Below are 16267 nucleotides of genomic sequence, written 5' to 3'. Positions count from 1 at the left end.
GGGAAAAGCCTAGCAGCAGCGCGGGTTTTGGGCCTATTAGTAGTGCGGGGCCGGCGCTACTAATAAGGCGCTACAGCTAACGTATAGCAGTAGCGCGGGTGCCACCCACGCTACTACTACGTCCTTTAGTAGTAGCGTGGGTAAAAACCCGCGCTACTACTACCACCGCGGGTTTTTTTTTGAATTTTTTCGACAAAATTTTTTTTTCCCTAATTTTAAAATTTCTGAATTATTTTAACCTCAAATCTCTAATCACCCCTCATTGCTACTCAATTTAATCTCTAATCACCCCTTATCGGTCCAAATCATCTAACTTCCCAGACGGTCACCCATCCTCTCACTACTCTAGCCTGAGCACGCTTAACTTTCGGGTTCTATTCTCCCTCGTGCACTTGTTGTTTTCCTGACAATAGTAAGATGCCAATCCTATTAACCTCATGAATTTAGCTTGAGCATGAAGTCACACATTTCACTATTTGAGTTTGAAACTATTGTTCTAAAAAATTTGTAACACTAATATTTCTTGAATAATTAGTTTGACCACAGTTTGACCATAGTTTGACCATAGTTTGACCAGATTTGACCAAAATTCACAAAAACAAAAATAATTATGTAGTAACACTAATATTCTTGTATAATTAGTTTGACCATAGTTTGACCAGATTTAACAGAAATTAAAAAAACTGAAATTTGATGATTTTTTTTGCCTCCAGATCTTAAAAGCCCCGTAACTTTTTTTTCTGTTAGTTTTTTCAGGATTTTGAAAATGTTTGACGGGGTTCCCCCTCATCACTAACAAACTCATCCAAGGTGTAGTTCTTGAACTCGGTGCCGTTGTCACTTCTAATCATCAAATTCTTTGCTTCATGTTGATGATGATCTTCATTTGCAAAGTTGATGACGGTTTGTTGAGTCTCACTCTTCCTCTTGAAGAAGTATACCCATGTATATCTTGAGTAGTCATCTACAGTCACCAAGCAATACTTTCTTCCACCAACACTACTAGGGAAAAGCCTAGCAGCAGCGCGGGTTTTGGGCCTATTAGTAGCACGGGGGCCAGCGCTACTAATAAGGCGCTACAGCTAACGTATAGGAGTAGCGCGGGTGCCACCCGCGCTACTACTATGTCCTTTAGTAGTAGCGTGGGTAAAAACCCGCGCTACTACTACCAGCGCGGTTTTTTTTTGAATTTTTTCGAAAAAATATTTCGATTTTTCCCCCTAATTTTCAAATTTCTGAATTATTTTAACCTCAAATCTCTAATCACCCCTCATCGCTACTCAATTTAATCTCTAATCACCCCTTATCATTCCAAATCATCTAACTTCCCGGACAGCCACCCATCCTCTCACTACTCCAGCCTAAGCACGCTTAACTTCGGGGTTCTATTCTCCCTCGTGCACTTGTTGTTTTCCTGACAATAGTAAGATGCCAATCCTATTAACCTAAGGAATTTAGCTTGAGCACGAAGTCACACATTTCACTATTTGAGTTTGAAACTATTGTTCTAAAAAATCAATAATACTAATATTTCTTGAATAATTAGTTTGACCATAGTTTGACCATAGTTTGACCAGATTTGACCAAAATTCAAAAAAACAAAAAAAATTATTTAGTAACACTAATTTTCTTGAATAATTAGTTTGACCATAGTTTGACCAGATTTAACTAAAATTAAAAAAAACTGAAATTTGTTGAATTTTTTTGCCTCCAGATCTTAAAGGCCCCGTAACTTTTTTTCTGTTAGGCTTTTGAGGGTTTTGAAAATGTTTGACAGGGTTCCCCCTCATCACTAAGAAACTCATCCAAGGTGTAGTTCTTGAACTCGGTGTCGTTGTCACTTCTAATCATCAAAATCTTTGCTTCGTGTTGATGTTGATCTTCATTTGCAAAGTTGATGACGGTTTGTTGAGTCTCCCTCTTCCTCTTGAAGAAGTATACCCATGTATATCTTGAGTAGTCATCCACAGTCACCAAGCAATACTTTCTTCCACCAACACTACTAGGGAAAAGCCTAGCAGCAGCGCGGGTTTTGGGCCTATTAGTAGTGCGGGGCCGGCGCTACTAATAAGGCGCTACAGCTAACGTATAGCAGTAGCGCGGGGGCCACCCACGCTACTACTACGTCCTTTAGTAGTAGCGTGGGTAAAAACCCGCGCTACTACTACCAGCGCGGGTTTTTTTTTGAATTTTTTCGACAAAATTTTTTGTTTTTTCCCTAATTTTAAAATTTCTGAATTATTTTAACCTCAAATCTCTAATCACCCCTCATCGCTACTCAATTTAATCTCTAATCACCCCTTATCGTTCCAAATCATCTAACATCCCAGACGGTCACCCATCCTCTCACTACTCCAGCCTGAGCACGCTTAACTTTCGGGTTCTATTCTCCCTCGTGCACTTGTTGTTTTCCTGACAATAGTAAGATGCCAATCCTATTAACCTCAGGAATTTAGCTTGAGCATGAAGTCACACATTTCACAATTTGAGTTTGAAACTATTGTTCTAAAAAATTTGTAACACTAATATTTCTTGAATAATTAGTTTGACCACAGTTTGACCATAGTTTGACCAGATTTGACCAAAATTCACAAAAACAAAAATAATTATGTAGTAACACTAATATTCTTGTATAATTAGTTTGACCATAGTTTGACCAGATTTAACAAAAATTAAAAAAACTGAAATTTGATGAATTTTTTTGCCTCCAGATCTTAAAAGCCCCGTAACTTTTTTTTCTGTTAGGTTTTTCAGGATTTTGAAAATGTTTGACGGGGTTCCCCCTCATCACTAACAAACTCATCCAAGGTGTAGTTCTTGAACTCGGTGCCGTTGTCACTTCTAATCATCAAATTCTTTGCTTCATGTTGATGATGATCTTCATTTGCAAAGTTGATGACGGTTTGTTGAGTCTCACTCTTCCTCTTGAAGAAGTATACCCATGTATATCTTGAGTAGTCATCTACAGTCACCAAGCAATACTTTCTTCCACCAACACTACTAGGGAAAAGCCTAGCAGCAGCGCGGGTTTTGGGCCTATTAGTAGCACGGGGGCCAGCGCTACTAATAAGGCGCTACAGCTAACGTATAGGAGTAGCGCGGGTGCCACCCGCGCTACTACTATGTCCTTTAGTAGTAGCGTGGGTAAAAACCCGCGCTACTACTACCAGCGCGGTTTTTTTTTGAATTTTTTCGGAAAAATATTTCGATTTTTCCCCCTAATTTTCAAATTTCTGAATTATTTTAACCTCAAATCTCTAATCACCCCTCATCGCTACTCAATTTAATCTCTAATCACCCCTTATCATTCCAAATCATCTAACTTCCCGGACAGCCACCCATCCTCTCACTACTCCAGCCTAAGCACGCTTAACTTCGGGGTTCTATTCTCCCTCGTGCACTTGTTGTTTTCCTGACAATAGTAAGATGCCAATCCTATTAACCTAAGGAATTTAGCTTGAGCACGAAGTCACACATTTCACTATTTGAGTTTGAAACTATTGTTCTAAAAAATCAATAACACTAATATTTCTTGAATAATTAGTTTGACCATAGTTTGACCATAGTTTGACCAGATTTGACCAAAATTCAAAAAAACAAAAAAAATTATTTAGTAACACTAATTTTCTTGAATAATTAGTTTGACCATAGTTTGACCAGATTTAACAAAAATTAAAAAAAAACTGAAATTTGTTGAATTTTTTTGCCTCCAGATCTTAAAGGCCCCGTAACTTTTTTTCTGTTAGGTTTTTGAGGGTTTTGAAAATGTTTGACAGGGTTCCCCCTCATCACTAAGAAACTCATCCAAGGTGTAGTTCTTGAACTCGGTGTCGTTGTCACTTCTAATCATCAAAATCTTTGCTTCGTGTTGATGTTGATCTTCATTTGCAAAGTTGATGACGGTTTGTTGAGTCTCCCTCTTCCTCTTGAAGAAGTATACCCATGTATATCTTGAGTAGTCATCCACAGTCACCAAGCAATACTTTCTTCCACCAACACTACTAGGGAAAAGCCTAGCAGCAGCGCGGGTTTTGGGCCTATTAGTAGTGCGGGGCCGGCGCTACTAATAAGGCGCTACAACTAACGTATAGCAGTAGCGCGGGTGCCACCCACGCTACTACTACGTCCTTTAGTAGTAGCGTGGGTAAAAACCCGCGCTACTACTACCAGCGCGGGTTTTTTTTTGAAGTTTTTCGACAAAATTTTTTGTTTTTTCCCTAATTTTAAAATTTCTGAATTATTTTAACCTCAAATCTCTAATCACCCCTCATCGCTACTCAATTTAATCTCTAATCACCCCTTATCGTTCCAAATCATCTAACATCCCAGACGGTCACCCATCCTCTCACTACTCCAGCCTGAGCACGCTTAACTTTCGGGTTCTATTCTCCCTCGTGCACTTGTTGTTTTCCTGACAATAGTAAGATGCCAATCCTATTAACCTCAGGAATTTAGCTTGAGCATGAAGTCACACATTTCACTATTTGAGTTTGAAACTATTGTTCTAAAAAATTTGTAACACTAATATTTCTTGAATAATTAGTTTGACCACAGTTTGACCAGATTTGACCAAAATTCACAAAAACAAAAATAATTATGTAGTAACACTAATATTCTTGTATAATTAGTTTGACCATAGTTTGACCAGATTTAACAAAAATTAAAAAAACTGAAATTTGATGAATTTTTTTGCCTCCAGATCTTAAAAGCCCCGTAACTTTTTTTTCTGTTAGGTTTTTCAGGATTTTGAAAATGTTTGACGGGGTTCCCCCTCATCACTAACAAACTCATCCAAGGTGTAGTTCTTGAACTCGGTGCCGTTATCACTTCTAATCATCAAATTCTTTGCTTCATGTTGATGTTGATCTTCATTTGCAAAGTTGATGACGGTTTGTTGAGTCTCACTCTTCCTCTTGAAGAAGTATACCCATGTATATCTTGAGTAGTCATCTACAGTCACCAAGCAATACTTTCTTCCACCAACACTACTAGGGAAAAGCCTAGCAGCAGCGCGGGTTTTGGGCCTATTAGTAGCACGGGGGCCAGCGCTACTAATAAGGCGCTACAGCTAACGTATAGGAGTAGCGCGGGTGCCACCCGCGCTACTACTATGTCCTTTAGTAGTAGCGTGGGTAAAAACCCGCGCTACTACTACCAGCGCGGTTTTTTTTTGAATTTTTTCGAAAAAATATTTCGATTTTTCCCCCTAATTTTCAAATTTCTGAATTATTTTAACCTCAAATCTCTAATCACCCCTCATCGCTACTCAATTTAATCTCTAATCACCCCTTATCATTCCAAATCATCTAACTTCCCGGACAGCCACCCATCCTCTCACTACTCCAGCCTAAGCACGCTTAACTTTCGGGTTCTATTCTCCCTCGTGCACTTGTTGTTTTCCTGACAATAGTAAGATGCCAATCCTATTAACCTAAGGAATTTAGCTTGAGCATGAAGTCACACATTTCACTATTTGAGTTTGAAACTATTGTTCTAAAAAATTAATAACACTAATATTTCTTGAATAATTAGTTTGACCATAGTTTGACCATAGTTTGACCAGATTTGACCAAAATTCAAAAAAACAAAAATAATTATTTAGTAACACTAATTTTCTTGAATAATTAGTTTGACCATAGTTTGACCAGATTTAACAAAAATTAAAAAAAACTTAAATTTGATGAATTTTTTTGCCTCCAGATCTTAAAGGCCCCGTAACTTTTTTTCTGTTAGGTTTTTGAGGGTTTTGAAAATGTTTAACAGGGTTCCCCCTCATCACTAAGAAACTCATCCAAGGTGTAGTTCTTGAACTCGGTGCCGTTGTCACTTCTAATCATCCAAATCTTTGCTTCGTGTTGATGTTGATCTTCATTTGCAAAGTTGATGACGGTTTGTTGAGTCTCCCTCTTCGTCTTGAAGAAGTATACCCATGTATATCTTGAGTAGTCATCCACAGTCACCAAGCAATACTTTCTTCCACCAACACTACTAGGGAAAAGCCTAATAGCAGCGCGGGTTTTGGGCCTATTAGTAGTGCGGGGCCGGCGCTACTAATAAGGCGCTACAGCTAACGTATAGCAGTAGCGCGGGTGCCACCCACGCTACTACTACGTCCTTTAGTAGTAGCGTGGGTAAAAACCCGCGCTACTACTACCAGCGCGGGTTTTTTTTTAATTTTTTCGACAAATTTTTTTGTTTTTTCCCTAATTTTAAAATTTCTGAATTATTTTAACCTCAAATCTCTAATCACCCCTCATCGCTACTCAATTTAATCTCTAATCACCCCTTATCGTTCCAAATCATCTAACTTCCCAGATGGTCACCCATCCTCTCACTACTCCAGCCTGAGCACGCTTAACTTTCGGGTTCTATTCTCCCTCGTGCACTTGTTGTTTTCCTGACAATAGTAAGATGCCAATCCTATTAACCTCAGGAATTTAGCTTGAGCATGAAGTCACACATTTCACTATTTGAGTTTGAAACTATTGTTCTAAAAAATTTGTAACACTAATATTTCTTGAATAATTAGTTTGACCACAGTTTGACCATAGTTTGACCATAGTTTGACCAGATTTGACCAAAATTCACAAAAACAAAAATAATTATGTAGTAACTCTAATATTCTTGTATAATTAGTTTGACCATAGTTTGACCAGATTTAACAAAAATTAAAAAAACTGAAATTTGATAAAATTTTTTGCCTCCAGATCTTAAAAGCCCCGTAACTTTTTTTTTCTGTTACGTTTTTCAGGATTTTGAAAATGTTTCACAGGGTTCCCCCTCATCACTAACAAACTCATCCAAGGTGTAGTTCTTGAACTCGGTGCCGTTGTCACTTCTAATCATCAAATTCTTTGCTTCGTGTTGATGTTGATCTTCATTTGCAAAGTTGATGACGGTTTGTTGAGTCTCACTCTTCCTCTTGAAGAAGTATACCCATGTATATCTTGAGTAGTCATCTACAGTCACCAAGCAATACTTTCTTCCACCAACACTACTAGGGAAAAGCCTAGCAGCAGCGCCGGTTTTGGGCCTATTAGTAGCACGGGGGCCGGCGCTACTAATAAGGCGCTACAGCTAACGTATAGGAGTAGCGCGGGTGCCACCCGCGCTACTACTATGTCCTTTAGTAGTAGCATGGGTAAAAACCCGCGCTACTACTACCAGCGCAGTTTTTTTTTGAATTTTTTCGAAAAAATATTTCGATTTTTTCCCCTAATTTTCAAATTTCTGAATTATTTTAACCTCAAATCTCTAATCACCCCTCATCGCTACTCAATTTAATCTCTAATCACCCCTTATCATTCCAAATCATCTAACTTCCCGGACAGCCACCCATCCACTCACTACTCTAGCCTAAGCACGCTTAACTTCCGGGTTATATTCTCCCTCGTGCACTTGTTGTTTTCCTGACAATAGTAAGATACCAATCCTATTAACCTCAAGAATTTAGCTTGAGCATGAAGTCACACATTTCACTATTTTAGTTTGAAACTATTGTTCTGAAAAATTAGTAGCACTAATATTTCTTGAATAATTAGTTTGACCATAGTTTGACCATAGTTTGACCATAGTTTGACCAGATTTGACCAAAATTCAAAAAAACAAAAATAATTATTTAGTTACACTAATATTCTTGAATAATTGCTTTGACCATAGTTTGACCAGATTTAGCTTAAATTAAAAAAATGAAATTTGATGATATTTTTTGCCTCCAGATCTTAAAAGCCCCATAACTTTTTTTTCTGTTAGGTTTTTGAGGATTTTGAAAATGTTTAACGGGGTTCCTCCTCATCACTAAGAAACTCATCCAAGGTGTAGTTCCTGAACTCGGTGCCGTTGTCACTTCTAATCATCAAAATCTTTGCTTTGTGTTGATGTTGATCTTCATTTGCAAAGTTGATGACGGTTTGTTGAGTCTCACTCTTCCTCTTGAAGAAGTATACCCATGTATATCTTGAGTAGTCATCCACAGTCACCAAGCAATACTTTCTTCCACCAACACTACTAGGGAAAAGCCTAGCAGCAGCGCGGGTTTTGGGCCTATTAGTAGCGCGGGGGCCGACGCTACTAATAAGGCGCTACAGCTAACGTATAGCAGTAGCGCGGGTGCCACCCGCGCTACTACTACGTCCTTTAGTAGTAGCATCGGTAAAAACCCGCGCTACTACTACCAGCGCGGATTTTTCTTGAATTTTTTTAAAAAAATATTTTGTTTTTTCCCTAATTTGCAAACTTCTGAATTATTTTAACCTCAAATCTCTAATCACCCCTCATCGCTACTCAATTTAATCTCTAATCACCCCTTATCATTCCAAATCATCTAACTTCCCGGACAGCCACCCATCCTCTCACTACTCCAGCCTAAGCACGCTTAACTTCCGGGTTCTATTCTCCCTCATGCACTTGTTGTTTTCCTGACAATAGTAAGATGCCAATCCTATTAACCTAAGGAATTTAGCTTGAGCATGAAGTCACACATTTCACTATTTGAGTTTGAAACTATTGTTCTAAAAAATTAATAACACTAATATTTCTTGAATAATTAGTTTGACCATAGTTTGACCATAGTTTGACCAGATTTGACCAAAATTCAAAAAAACGAAAATAATTATTTAGTAACACTAATTTTCTTGAATAATTAGTTTGACCATAGTTTGACCAGATTTAACAAAAAATTAAAAAAAATGAAATTTGATGAATTTTTTTGCCTCCAGATCTTAAAGGCCCCGTAACTTTTTTTCTGTTAGGTTTTTGATGGTTTTGAAAATGTTTAACAGGGTTCCCCCTCATCACTAAGAAACTCATCCAAGGTGTAGTTCTTGAACTCGGTGCCGTTGTCACTTCTAATCATCAAAATCTTTGCTTCGTGTTGATGTTGATCTTCATTTGCAAAGTTGATGACGGTTTGTTGAGTCTCCCTCTTCCTCTTGAAGAAGTATACCCATGTATATCTTGAGTAGTCATCCACAGTCACCAAGCAATACTTTCTTCCACCAACACTACTAGGGAAAAGCCTAGCAGCAACGCGGGTTTTGGGCCTATTAGTAGTGCGGGGGCGGCGCTACTAATAAGGCGCTACAGCTAACGTATAGCAGTAGCGCGGGTGCCACCCACGCTACTACTACGTCCTTTAGTAGTAGCGTGGGTAAAAACTCGCGCTACTACTACCAGCGCGAGTTTTTTTTTTAATTTTTTCGACAAAAAATTTTGTTTTTTCCCTAATTTTAAAATTTCTGAATTATTTTAACCTCAAATCTCTAATCACCCCTCATCGCTACTCAATTTAATCTCTAATCACCCCTTATCGTTCCAAATCATCTAACTTCCCAGACGGTCACCCATCCTCTCACTACTCCAGCCTGAGCACGCTTAACTTTCGGGTTCGATTCTCCCTCGTGCACTTGTTGTTTTCCTGACAATAGTAAGATGCCAATCCTATTAACCTCAGGAATTTAGCTTGAGCATGAAGTCACACATTTCACTATTTGTGTTTGAAACTATTGTTCTAAAAAATTTGTAACACTAATATTTCTTGAATAATTAGTTTGACCACAGTTTGACCATAGTTTGACCATAGTTTGACCAGATTTGACCAAAATTCACAAAAACAGAAATAATTATGTAGTAACACTAATATTCTTGTATAATTAGTTTGACCATAGTTTGACCAGATTTAACAAAAATTAAAAAAACTGAAATTTGATAATTTTTTTTGCCTCCAGATCTTAAAAGCCCCGTAACTTTTTTTTTCTGTTACGTTTTTCAGGATTTTGAAAATGTTTGACGGGGTTCCCCCTCATCACTAACAAACTCATCCAAGGTGTAGTTCTTGAACTCGGTGCCGTTGTCACTTCTAATCATCAAATTCTTTGCTTCGTGTTGATGTTGATCTTCATTTGCAAAGTTGATGACGGTTTGTTGAGTCTCACTCTTCCTCTTGAAGAAGTATACCCATGTATATCTTGAGTAGTCATCTACAGTCACCAAGCAATACTTTCTTCCACCAACACTACTAGGGAAAAGCCTAGCAGCAGCGCGGGTTTTGGGCCTATTAGTAGCACGGGGGCCGGCGCTACTAATAAGGCGCTACAGCTAACGTATAGGAGTAGCGCGGGTGCCACCCGCGCTACTACTATGTCCTTTAGTAGTAGCATGGGTAAAAACCCGCGCTACTACTACCAGCGAATTTTTTTTTTTGAATTTTTTCGAAAAAATATTTCGATTTTTTCCCCTAATTTTCAAATTTCTGAATTATTTTAACCTCAAATCTCTAATCACCCCTCATCGCTACTCAATTTAATCTCTAATCACCCCTTATCATTCCAAATCATCTAACTTCCCGGACAGCCACCCATCCACTCACTACTCCAGCCTAAGCACGCTTAACTTCCGGGTTATATTCTCCCTCGTGCACTTGTTGTTTTCCTGACAATAGTAAGATACCAATCCTATTAACCTCAAGAATTTAGCTTGAGCATGAAGTCACACATTTCACTATTTTAGTTTGAAACTATTGTTCTGAAAAATTAGTAGCACTAATATTTCTTGAATAATTAGTTTGACCATAGTTTGACCATAGTTTGACCATAGTTTGACCAGATTTGACCAAAATTCAAAAAAACAAATTTAATTATTTAGTTACACTAATATTCTTGAATAATTGATTTGACCATAGTTTGACCAGATTTAGCTTAAATTAAAAAAATGAAATTGGATGATTTTTTTTGCCTCCAGATCTTAAAAGCCCCATACCTTTTTTTTCTGTTAGGTTTTTGAGGATTTTGAAAATGTTTAACGGGGTTCCTCCTCGTCACTAAGAAACTCATCCAAGGTGTAGTTCCTGAACTCGGTGCCGTTATCACTTCTAATCATCAAAATCTTTGCTTTGTGTTGATGTTGATCTTCATTTGCAAAGTTGATGACGGTTTGTTGAGTCTCACTCTTCCTCTTGAAGAAGTATACCCATGTATATCTTGAGTAGTCATCCACAGTCACCAAGCAATACTTTCTTCCACCAACACTACTAGGGAAAAGCCTAGCAGCAGCGCGGGTTTTGGGCCTATTAGTAGCGCGGGGGCCGACGCTACTAATAAGGCGCTACAGCTAACGTATAGCAGTAGCGCGGGTGCCACCCGCGCTACTACTACGTCCTTTAGTAGTAGCGTGGGTAAAAACCCGCGCTACTACTACCAGCGCGGGTTTTTTTTGAAATTTTTGAAAAAATATTTCGATTTTTCCCCCTAATTTTCAAATTTCTGAATTATTTTAACCTCAAATCTCTAATCACCCCTCATCGCTACTCAATTTAATCTCTAATCACCCCTTATCATTCCAAATCATCTAACTTCCCGGACAGCCACCCATCCTCTCACTACTCCAGCCTAAGCACGCTTAACTTCCGGGTTCTATTCTCCCTCATGCACTTGTTGTTTTCCTGACAATAGTAAGATGCCAATCCTATTAACCTAAGGAATTTAGCTTGAGCATGAAGTCACACATTTCACTATTTGAGTTTGAAACTATTGTTCTAAAAAATTAATAACACTAATATTTCTTGAATAATTAGTTTGACCATAGTTTGACCATAGTTTGACCAGATTTGACCAAAATTCAAAAAAACGAAAATAATTATTTAGTAACACTAATTTTCTTGAATAATTAGTTTGACCATAGTTTGACCAGATTTAACAAAAAATAAAAAAGAATGAAATTTGATGAATTTTTTTGCCTCCAGATCTTAAAGGCCCCGTAACTTTTTTTCTGTTAGGTTTTTGATGGTTTTGAAATGTTTAACAGGGTTCCCCCTCATCACTAAGAAACTCATCCAAGGTGTAGTTCTTGAACTCGGTGCCGTTGTCACTTCTAATCATCAAAATCTTTGCTTCGTGTTGATGTTGATATTCATTTGCAAAGTTGATGACGGTTTGTTGAGTCTCCCTCTTCCTCTTGAAGAAGTATACCCATGTATATCTTGAGTAGTCATCCACAGTCACCAAGCAATACTTTCTTCCACCAACACTACTAGGGAAAAGCCTAGCAGCAACGCGGGTTTTGGGCCTATTAGTAGTGCGGGGGCGGCGCTAGTAATAAGGCGCTACAGCTAACGTATAGCAGTAGCGCGGGTGCCACCCACGCTACTACTACGTCCTTTAGTAGTAGCGTGGGTAAAAACTCGCGCTACTACTATCAGCGCGAGTTTTTTTTTTAATTTTTTCGACAAAAAATTTTGTTTTTTCCCTAATTTTAAAATTTCTGAATTATTTTAACCTCAAATCTCTAATCACCCCTCATCGCTACTCAATTTAATCTCTAATCACCCCTTATCGTTCCAAATCATCTAACTTCCCAGACGGTCACCCATCCTCTCACTACTCCAGCCTGAGCACGCTTAACTTTCGGGTTCGATTCTCCCTCGTGCACTTGTTGTTTTCCTGACAATAGTAAGATGCCAATCCTATTAACCTCAGGAATTTAGCTTGAGCATGAAGTCACACATTTCACTATTTGAGTTTGAAACTATTGTTCTAAAAAATTTGTAACACTAATATTTCTTGAATAATTAGTTTGACCACAGTTTGACCATAGTTTGACCATAGTTTGACCAGATTTGACCAAAATTCACAAAAACAGAAATAATTATGTAGTAACACTAATATTCTTGTATAATTAGTTTGACCATAGTTTGACCAGATTTAACAAAAATTAAAAAAACTGAAATTTGATAATTTTTTTTGCCTCCAGATCTTAAAAGCCCCGTAACTTTTTTTTTCTGTTACGTTTTTCAGGATTTTGAAAATGTTTGACGGGGTTCCCCCTCATCACTAACAAACTCATCCAAGGTGTAGTTCTTGAACTCGGTGCCGTTGTCACTTCTAATCATCAAATTCTTTGCTTCGTGTTGATGTTGATCTTCATTTGCAAAGTTGATGACGGTTTGTTGAGTCTCACTCTTCCTCTTGAAGAAGTATACCCATGTATATCTTGAGTAGTCATCTACAGTCACCAAGCAATACTTTCTTCCACCAACACTACTAGGGAAAAGCCTAGCAGCAGCGCGGGTTTTGGGCCTATTAGTAGCACGGGGGCCGGCGCTACTAATAAGGCGCTACAGCTAACGTATAGGAGTAGCGCGGGTGCCACCCGCGCTACTACTATGTCCTTTAGTAGTAGCATGGGTAAAAACCCGCGCTACTACTACCAGCGAATTTTTTTTTTTGAATTTTTTCGAAAAAATATTTCGATTTTTTCCCCTAATTTTCAAATTTCTGAATTATTTTAACCTCAAATCTCTAATCACCCCTCATCGCTACTCAATTTAATCTCTAATCACCCCTTATCATTCCAAATCATCTAACTTCCCGGACAGCCACCCATCCACTCACTACTCCAGCCTAAGCACGCTTAACTTCCGGGTTATATTCTCCCTCGTGCACTTGTTGTTTTCCTGACAATAGTAAGATACCAATCCTATTAACCTCAAGAATTTAGCTTGAGCATGAAGTCACACATTTCACTATTTTAGTTTGAAACTATTGTTCTGAAAAATTAGTAGCACTAATATTTCTTGAATAATTAGTTTGACCATAGTTTGACCATAGTTTGACCATAGTTTGACCAGATTTGACCAAAATTCAAAAAAACAAATTTAATTATTTAGTTACACTAATATTCTTGAATAATTGATTTGACCATAGTTTGACCAGATTTAGCTTAAATTAAAAAAATGAAATTGGATGATTTTTTTTGCCTCCAGATCTTAAAAGCCCCATACCTTTTTTTTCTGTTAGGTTTTTGAGGATTTTGAAAATGTTTAACGGGGTTCCTCCTCGTCACTAAGAAACTCATCCAAGGTGTAGTTCCTGAACTCGGTGCCGTTATCACTTCTAATCATCAAAATCTTTGCTTTGTGTTGATGTTGATCTTCATTTGCAAAGTTGATGACGGTTTGTTGAGTCTCACTCTTCCTCTTGAAGAAGTATACCCATGTATATCTTGAGTAGTCATCCACAGTCACCAAGCAATACTTTCTTCCACCAACACTACTAGGGAAAAGCCTAGCAGCAGCGCGGGTTTTGGGCCTATTAGTAGCGCGGGGGCCGACGCTACTAATAAGGCGCTACAGCTAACGTATAGCAGTAGCGCGGGTGCCACCCGCGCTACTACTACGTCCTTTAGTAGTAGCGTGGGTAAAAACCCGCGCTACTACTACCAGCGCGGGTTTTTTTTGAAATTTTTGAAAAAATATTTCGATTTTTCCCCCTAATTTTCAAATTTCTGAATTATTTTAACCTCAAATCTCTAATCACCCCTCATCGCTACTCAATTTAATCTCTAATCACCCCTTATCATTCCAAATCATCTAACTTCCCGGACAGCCACCCATCCTCTCACTACTCCAGCCTAAGCACGCTTAACTTCCGGGTTCTATTCTCCCTCGTGCACTTGTTGTTTTCCTGACAATAGTAAGATGCCAATCCTATTAACCTAAGGAATTTAGCTTGAGCATGAAGTCACACATTTCACTATTTGAGTTTCAAACTATTGTTCTAAAAAATTAATGACACTAATATTTCTTGAATAATTAGTTTGACCATAGTTTGACCATAGTTTGACCAGATTTGACCAAAATTCAAAAAAACAAAAATAATTATATACTAACACTAATTTTCTTGAATAATTAGTTTGACCATAGTTTGACCAGATTTAACAAAAATTTAAAAAAACTGAAATTTGATGAATTTTTTTGCCTCCAGATCTTAAAGGCGCCGTAACTTTTTTCTGTTAGGTTTTTGAGGGTTTTGAAAATGTTTAACAGGGTTCCCCCTCATCACTAAGAAACTCATCCAAGGTGTAGTTCTTGAACTCGGTGCCGTTGTCACTTCTAATCATCAAAATCTTTGCTTCGTGTTGATGTTGATCTTCATTTGCAAAGTTGATGACGGTTTGTTGAGTCTCCCTCTTCCTCTTGAAGAAGTTTTTTTTTGAATTTTTTCGAAAAAATATTTCGATTTTTTCCCCTAATTTTCAAATTTCTGAATTATTTTAACGTCAAATCTCTAATCACCCCTCATCGCTACTCAATTTAATCTCTAATCACCCCTTATCATTCCAAATCATCTAACTTCCCGGACAGCCACCCATCCACTCACTACTCCAGCCTAAGCACGCTTAACTTCCGGGTTATATTCTCCCTCGTGCACTTGTTGTTTTCCTGACAATAGTAAGATACCAATCCTATTAACCTCAAGAATTTAGATTGAGCATGAAGTCACACATTTCACTATTTTAGTTTGAAACTATTGTTCTGAAAAATTAGTAGCACTAATATTTCTTGAATAATTAGTTTGACCATAGTTTGACCATAGTTTGACCATAGTTTGACCAGATTTGACCAAAATTCAGAAAAACAAATTTAATTATTTAGTTACACTAATATTCTTGAATAATTGATTTGACCATAGTTTGACCAGATTTAGCTTAAATTAAAAAAATGAAATTTGATGATTTTTTTTGCCTCCGGATCTTAAAAGCCCCATAACTTTTTTTTTCTGTTAGGTTTTTGAGGATTTTGAAAATGTTTAACGGGGTTCCTCCTCGTCACTAAGAAACTCATCCAAGGTGGAGTTCCTGAACTCGGTGCCGTTGTCACTTCTAATCATCAAAATCTTTGCTTTGTGTTGATGTTGATCTTCATTTGCAAAGTTGATGACGGTTTGTTGAGTCTCACTCTTCCTCTTGAAGAAGTATACCCATGTATATCTTGAGTAGTCATCCACAATCACCAAGCAATACTTTCTTCCACCAACACTACTAGGGAAAAGCCTAGCAGCAGCGCGGGGGCCGACGCTACTAATAAGGCGCTACAGCTAACGTATAGCAGTAGCGCGGGTGCCACCCGCGCTACTACTACGTCCTTTAGTAGTAGCGTGGGTAAAAACCCGCGCTACTACTACCAGCGCGGGTTTTTTTTGTAATTTTGGTAAAAATATCTCGGTTTCTTCCCTAATTTTCAAATTTCTGAATTATTTTAACCTCAAATCTCTAATCACCCCTCATCGCTACTCAATTTAATCTCTAATCACCCCTTATCATTCCAAATCATCTAACTTCCCGGACGGTCACCCATCCTCTCACTACTCCAGCCTGAGCACGCTTAACTTCCGGGTTCTATTCTCCCTCGTGCACTTGTTGTTTTCCTCACAATAGTAAGATGTCAATCCTATTAACCTCAGGAATTTAGCTTGAGCATGAAGTCACACATTTC

This window comes from Triticum dicoccoides, chromosome 1B, assembly GCF_002162155.2.
Source record: "Triticum dicoccoides isolate Atlit2015 ecotype Zavitan chromosome 1B, WEW_v2.0, whole genome shotgun sequence".
Classification (NCBI taxonomy): Eukaryota; Viridiplantae; Streptophyta; class Magnoliopsida; order Poales; family Poaceae; genus Triticum; species Triticum dicoccoides.
This window is presented reverse-complemented; position numbering follows the sequence as displayed.